The sequence below is a fragment of the Ursus maritimus genome, unplaced genomic scaffold (assembly GCF_017311325.1).
Source record: "Ursus maritimus isolate PB19 unplaced genomic scaffold, ASM1731132v1 scaffold_4, whole genome shotgun sequence".
In the NCBI taxonomy this organism is placed as follows: domain Eukaryota; kingdom Metazoa; phylum Chordata; class Mammalia; order Carnivora; family Ursidae; genus Ursus; species Ursus maritimus.
The window spans coordinates 40,955,964-40,963,247 of NW_024426552.1; the positions used below are offsets into that span (position 1 = coordinate 40,955,964).

General features: G+C 51.0%; 1 pseudogene; it reads left to right on the forward strand.

Annotated features, from left to right (window-relative positions):
* The first annotated feature begins 957 nt into the window (after positions 1–957).
* LOC121100494 lies at positions 958–6,680 on the forward strand (annotated as a pseudogene).
* The last annotated feature ends 604 nt before the right edge of the window (positions 6,681–7,284 follow it).

The following is a 7,284-nucleotide window of genomic DNA, read 5'->3' on the forward strand; positions in this document are numbered from 1 at the left end:
CACTTTGCTTGCCCTACCATGGTGTTAGCCTAAGATGTGGTGGCTACGGTAAGTGGACCACTGATGTGCCTTCAAACTTGTATTTTTGTTTCCCCTTTGAGAATACTAATGATGGTGGTAGCTCACCCAAGGAGAGAAGAAAGTTTGGAGTTCTTTCAGTAATTTTGGCAAGAGGAGCCCTCCTTATGACGTGGTGGATATGAGTCAGCCTTCACACCTCCAGGAGGATGATGGAAAGTGTTGATGAGGGATGTCAGGAGGGAGCCCCAAGTAAGACAGTAAGTGACTGGGCAGACTGTTTTGCATGTAGCAGCCCCTGGGACGGTGCGAGTCTTTCACGCTCCTGTCTTCTTTTTCTTCTCTCACTGAAAACCGAAGAATGCCGGAAGTGGAATAATGGTTAAGCAATCCTGAACTGATCCTGGTGACAGAGAGGTGAGGGTGTATAGAAGAAGACTTTCTTAGCATTTATGGCCACCCTCCTCCTCTCCACTTCCCCTTCACAGCGCTCCCTATAGCACGCGGCGCGACAAGAGGAGAGTGAAATGGCAAAATGAGGCATATGCATGTATTACCGTGTGGAGAGCTGGAAAAATCTGAAGAGAGAAATGGGGGAGAACACACAAGATGGAACCCCAGGGAGCTGGTTCAAGATCCGTGAGATGCTTCCAAGGCCTGCATTAGATAAGAATACCCTGGAACCTTGTGAAAAAGGAAGACACATTAAACAACCTTACGTCAATTATTTGGAGGAGAGCTTTCCAATGGAGATTTGTTTCCATTGGAGGGTCTAGAAATCCATATTTGGCACAAAAATAATAAAGTAATGCCAGTGCTCCCTCTTCGAACCCTCTCAAAGCTCAGTAGAGGGTCAGACAAGAATGCTGTTAGGGTCTGTTTTGCAGCTTTAAGTCTCTGTTATCTCTCCTTACTCCCATCCCTTCTTTTCACCTTTGAATTCCCTATGGAGAGAAAGATGACAAGACATGGCTAATGGTTCAATCCAGAGCCTTTGCAGTGTCCCCTTCACTCCAGTGGATGTAAGAGGAGATGGTGAAGCCAGATGAGTGGGCACAGGAAGTGGGGGCGGGGGAGCCCACTGAGCAGGAAGACTCTATCTCCAAAATTATTTCCCCACAGTTTCACACGTGAAAAACCAGGCTCGGTTCTTTGTCCAGGATGTTGACACTGCCTCTGCATTGAAGGATGTCAGCTACAAGATTTGTGACGAGGAGAACCGGGAAGGTATGTGTTGAGGGCATTACCTCTACCTGGTCCCAGGGCAGGAGGACAGGGCAGGGCTGGTTGTCTTCTTTAGAATGAGAGTTCTGTGCTTACCCCACCTCTCCTTCCTGCAGATATCTATCTTTGTCAATCCCTCTACTGTACCCTACTCTGTGCGGTATAAGTTGGAACCAGAACAAATGGAGCAGTTAAAGGTAATGCAGGCTCAAAGCCCACTGTGTGCCCACACCCAGACCCACCCTCTTCTTCCTCCAGCCCCTGGTTTCCCTATCCCCACCAGCGCCCTCGGTGGCTCTCTCCACTCTCTCTGCAGCTGACCATGAACAAACGCTAACGCTCTCCCAGAAGCTCTTGACCTCCAGAGTCTCCGCTTTACCCCAGGACACTTGACAGCAGTAATTCTAGGGCAGGTGAGGGCATAGGGATCTGCCTGGGAGGGAGACTGACGGTTGGGACATGGGGAGGCTTTGGTGCTGGCCCTGGACCCCTCTCAGCCTTCTGATTGCTCCTCTCGGCTTCCTGAAGACTTCAGGCCATGATATAGATTTAATCCTGAATCGAAGAAACTGCATGGCTGCCACTCTGCAGATCATTGAGAGAAATTACCCCGAGGTGAGGCCTTAGGCCCAGTGCTGTTATTAATGGTAGGGGGTGGAACTCATGGGGTGGAGGACAGATTTGTCTCTGAGGTCTAGACAGTAACTGTCACTCTAACTCTTCTTCACCAACAGCTGTTGTCCTGAACTTGAGAGCAACAAACTGTACAGGCTGGATGGCCTGTCTGACATTATAGAGATGGTCCCCACAGTCAAGATCCTGAACCTCTCCAAAAATGAGGTGAGAAGAGGGAGCCAGATCAGAGTTGGGGTTGACAGGGTGGTAGTGCTCATCAGAGTGATGGGACAGGAGAGAAAAGTGTGGGGAAAGGGGGGCTAGGGGTGCAGGGGCCTGTGTGTCTCTCTTTCCTGCACAACTTGCCAGTTTCTTCCCATATTTCTTAGCTGCACTTGGTGGGAGTTAAACAAGATGAAAGGGCTGGATCTTGAAGAGCTTTGGCTAGAAGGGAACCCTGTGTGACACATTTCCAGACCAGTCCACCTCATAAGGTCAGTGTGAATCCTGTCACCACTTCCTGGACCTTTGCCCTGGGAGCCTGAACTGTCCCGAGAAGCATGGTATGCAGGAAGGCTGCAAGCGGTCCTCGAAGGCCACAGGTCCCACCTTCTCCTCCGTGTCCTCACCTGCAAGGAGTTTCTTTCTCTGAACTGCTCACCTGTTCTCTTGGTCTGGGGTCTTGCGTCACCTCTCTGCATCAGGCCTCTGTAGCATGCCCTCCAAGAGGTGTCTCGGAAGGGGCTCCTCCTCACCTCGGACCAGGGCTGAGCAGCCTTGAGCCAGATGCTGGTGCCCTGGACTGAGAAGGGTCCTCCAGCCCAGGCCTCAGTTAGACAGGCCTTCCTACTCCCTGCAGATGGGGCTTCCCTCCCTTGTTCTGAGAGGCCTCCTTTTCTCCAAAAGGTTTCTTCTAATCTCAGGCTGTATTGGCTTTCCTGCCCATGCTGAGGCAGGTTATGAATGGCTGCCATCATGATGACATCCATTACTCTGACCCGCTGCCAGGAGTGGGGCCCTCCTTGGGAGAAACCAGGGTTCCCTGAGTCAAGAGGCCAGAATGGTGACTGCCAGTGAGCAGAGGGCTTCCTGAGGCAGGAATGGGAAGGCAGAGGGCAGAGGTGCTTGAGAGACAGAAGGACAGGCCTCTCAGAGCACATTTCCTCCCTTCCCTCCACACATCACATCATCCCGATGGTCCTTCAGAGGAGCCCCTGGGTAGCCCAGCACAGGTATGATTCCTCAGGCTAGGAACTGACTGAGACAGGCACAGGTGCACTGGGGCCATCAGGAGGGAAGGCGGTGATCAAAGAGGGGGGCACAGACTCCTCAGCCCATGCTGACCTGGGGCCTGACCTGGTACTCCCTCTGGGGTAGGTCTCCTGCCCCGTGGCTGCCCCTGCTTTCCCACGCCCGGCTCCAGACTGAGCTCACACAGTTGACAAAGGTTCAACCAGCATGCATGGGCCCAGCCCAACACCTGCATGTTTTCCATTCCTACCTTGGGTGCCAGGGCCAGCCAGAGCAGATGAAGGAAAGGACTGCAGCCAGGGAGCCATTTCCCTTCTTCTCTTCCTCCTCATCCCCACCACCATGGTAGAGCTTCTTTCCTTCCTTTGCTTTGCCTTCTCTTCCTCCTTTGTCTCTGGTTCCCCATGTCTCCGCTCCCCTCCCTACCTTCATCCTTCTTCTGTCTTCATCCCCCTCCCTCTCCCTCCCTGCCTCCTGGGCCTTGCCTCACTCACCTCCCTGCCCCAGCATCTTGGGCCATCCCTGAGGGGTATCATGGTCCTGCACCATGCTGGACCCCTAGTGAGGTAGTAGCCTGGGCTCCCACCTCATCTCCTTCTCTCTGGAGTCTTCAGTGGGGACTTGGAGGAAGGAAGGGAGGCAGGAAGGGGAAGGCAGTCCTGAGACTGGGCTCTAAATAGTGCTTCTCGTAGCACTGAAGAAGGAGTCAGGGCAGTTCAGGTGGGAGCTACCCAGTGGAAAGGAGAGGGAGGGAAGGGGAAAGGGAAGGGAGAGGCTTTGCAACCCTGTCCTATAGTCACTTCTTTCTATTTTGTTTTGGACAGTGCCATCAGGGATTGTTTTCCTAAGTTGTTACGCCTGGTAAGTACCTCACATTCATCATTGTCTCTTACTAACACTGATCACCTCCACACCTGCCCTCAAGCCCTTTGGGTCTTGCCTAGATTACATGTTTGTGTCAGACCTTATCCATTTTTAGGGACCAGGACTCCTGAAAAAGACACGAATATGCTCTCTGGAAAAATGTCACACACACACACACACACACACACACACACACACGCTGCATATAATAGATAAATACTTTCAGGAACTCATGATGAAGACACCCACTCAAATCTTGTCACATGATTTCCAGTGCCCTTTCATACTTAACCTCTGACCCTCACCCTCTTTTGGGCTCATCTTTACCCTGATCATCCAGGGCCACCTCCCTGGTCTCCACTGCTGACTTCTTCCCTTCTCCAGGATGGCCAGGAGTTATCACCGCCAGTTATCATGGATACTGACACACCCTGCTTGATAAAGCCCTGCAAGGTGAGGAAAATTGATCAAACAGCATTTGGGGTATTACAAAGGAGGCTTTATCAGCCACATAGTCTCAAATGTCTTTTGATTCCAGGAAAGCTACAAAGGATCTGATGCACTGAAGAGTCTAGTCCTGAATTCCTGCAGCAGTAAGTACTCCTGGGAATCTGGGGAAGGGATGGCTAGGATGGCGAGGCCACCCAACTCAGGACTGCTGACTGATCTTGAAATCGCATTTGGGGTCCAGACCACAGAGACAGACTGTCCTCATTACTGTCCCACAGGTACTATATGATCTACGATTCTGGAGACCGTCAGGGTCTCCTCGGTGCCTACCACGATGAGCGCTTCCCTGGCCATTCCCTTCAACCCCGGAGAGCCGCGTGAGTAGCAAAGCTCAGACTCTGTTCCTGGGCCCTGTGGCCCCCAGTGGACACAGGGCAGCTCCTGGAAACACCCCCACTGGCCAGACCAACACCTTCTGTTCTCTTTCTCTGCCAGAAGCAGCTTGTGCGAGTACTTCAAGGAAAGCAGGAATATGAAGAAGCCCAAGGACCCCTGTGCGTGTGTGATGGAGAAGACTGGGCAGGGAAAGGTGTGCAGGGGTATAGGGCCCAGGGTGTGGCAACCCCGACCTTCGCTTGCTTCTCCTCTCCCCATAGCCCTGGTGTTCAGCCGCTGAAGCATACAAAATGTGACATCGTCGCTCCTCTGTGTGCTGCCCGAACTCAGCATGACTTCAGCTCCTTCTTGGTGGACATGTGGTTCCAGACGGTGAGCACCTGCTTCCTCCCAAGGGCAGCCCCAGAAAGCCACAGGTGGGTAGGAAGTTTAGTGACTTAGCACCGGCCCTTCCCTTTCAGGAGAAGATGCTCTGCTTCTCTGTCAACGGGTGTGCAAGGAAGAGAGTGCATAGAGCCCTCCCCAGATGCCCTACTGCTCCCTCCCCACTGGCTGGGCTCCCTCTCAGAACTGTCCCAGCTTCCCTGATCCCTTTCCTTCTCTTCCTATTCCCCTTGTTCTCCTGCCTCCATGCTGTCCCCAAACCATCCTGGTCTGGACCGGGTCTATGCCTGTCTGCCCCAAACAGCTTGGGCAATAGGGACACTGTCTGTGGAATTTCATGGCTGTCATCCCAGATCTTATTCTGAGAACCACTTAGGTTACTAACCTCTAAGTTCCCTCGTTGCAAAATGGGGCTAATAATACCCACCTCTCGGGCAGCTGTGAAAAATGCATCGAATGAATTGTGAAGTGGTTGTCACAGCTCCTGTCACATAGTAGAGGCCCTGTCACTGGGAGCAGACTGTTTCTACTGTTGCCATCCCCATACCAGACACCCCGACTCCCAGTGAACAACTGTCCCCTCCAGCATGAGTATCAAGTCAGACCCTGACTGGGAACACTGTGTGGGCATGTGAAGCATGTGTGACCTAAGGGGATTGTTGTTTGTTGTGAAGTGGAGGGAAAGTCTTGGGTTCTGTTCGTGCCTTCACCCGGACCTTCATCGCACCCCTGCCAGCAATTCCAGGTGAGTGCTACATTGTAGGTGGGAATGCTCATCCCAGCCTGGGCTCAGGGGTGTGGGAGCATGGTGGTGAAGACATCTTGGTTTTCTCAGTATTGTGGAAAGCCAACAGGTAGCTCCAAGGAGCAGTCTGGTCTGGTGGTTAAGAGCATGGGCTTGGAGTTGAGCACTGTCTTCTTTCTGACCCCAGCACTCTCTGGGTGTGTGTGATCTTGGTTAAGTCATGTGACCTCTCTGTGACTCATTGTCTTCCTTCAAAAATGGGGATTAGACCAGCCATTCCTTTGGGCTATTGTAAGGGATGAATGTGGGTGTAAAATCATCCCTGGGTTGCAGGTTAAGTACACATCTAGTGAGGTTGGTAGACAGTCCCTGCAAAGGTGGGCTCTGTGGGAGGGTGGAGGCACCAGCCCAGGAATCTGGGTATGGGGGGCAGGCACAGTAGGGGTATGGAAGGAATCTGGTTCCGAATGGCAGGGAGCAGGATCATTGTTGGGGATGTGGAGTTGTACATTCATCCACTTGTCTGAGGGCCCATTTTCCCTTCAGTCTATGCATCGTGAATGATGAGCTGTTTGTGAGAGATGCCACCCCCAATGAGACTGGAGTGCATTCTCCAACCAAGAGCTACACTGACCCTCCAGCACCATGCCACCCTCTCTCAGGAGCAGCAGGAAATGGTGTGCATGCTTTTTCCACTCAGTCTGGGATGAAACTCGAGTGGTCTCAGAAGTGAGTGCTGGGTATGCATGGGAAGAAGGGTGAGTTGGGACAGCGACTTGGGTGGAGTAGGAGTGTGAATCAAAGAACTCGAGGGAATTTGGAAAAGTAACATTTTGGATAGTTCGCTTCCAAAAAGGAAGGAAAGAAAGAAAGAAAGAAAGAAAGAAAGAAAGAAAGAAAAAGCCAGCCCATGGAAAAGGTATCATACTATTATATATGTGAAGGATTAAAAAATAGTATAATGCTCAATGACATTGTCTTATATATAGAAAATCCGAAAGATTCCACCAAAAAGCTACTAGAACTAATAAACTCAGCAGGGTTACAGGATAAAAGACCAACGTACAAAACTCATTTATTTCTATGTGCTTGCAATGAGCAGTCCAAAAATGAAATTAAGAAAACAAGCCCATTTACAATAGCATCAAAGTAGTAAAATATTGGGAACAAATGTAACAAAAGAAGCACAAATCTTATACTCTGAAAATCCATAACACATTGTTGAAAAAAATTAAATAAATGGAAAGACACCCCATTTCCATGGGGTGGAATATTGCTAAATGGCTTAATATTGTTAAGATGGCAGTAGAGCAATCTACAGATTCAACACAATCCCT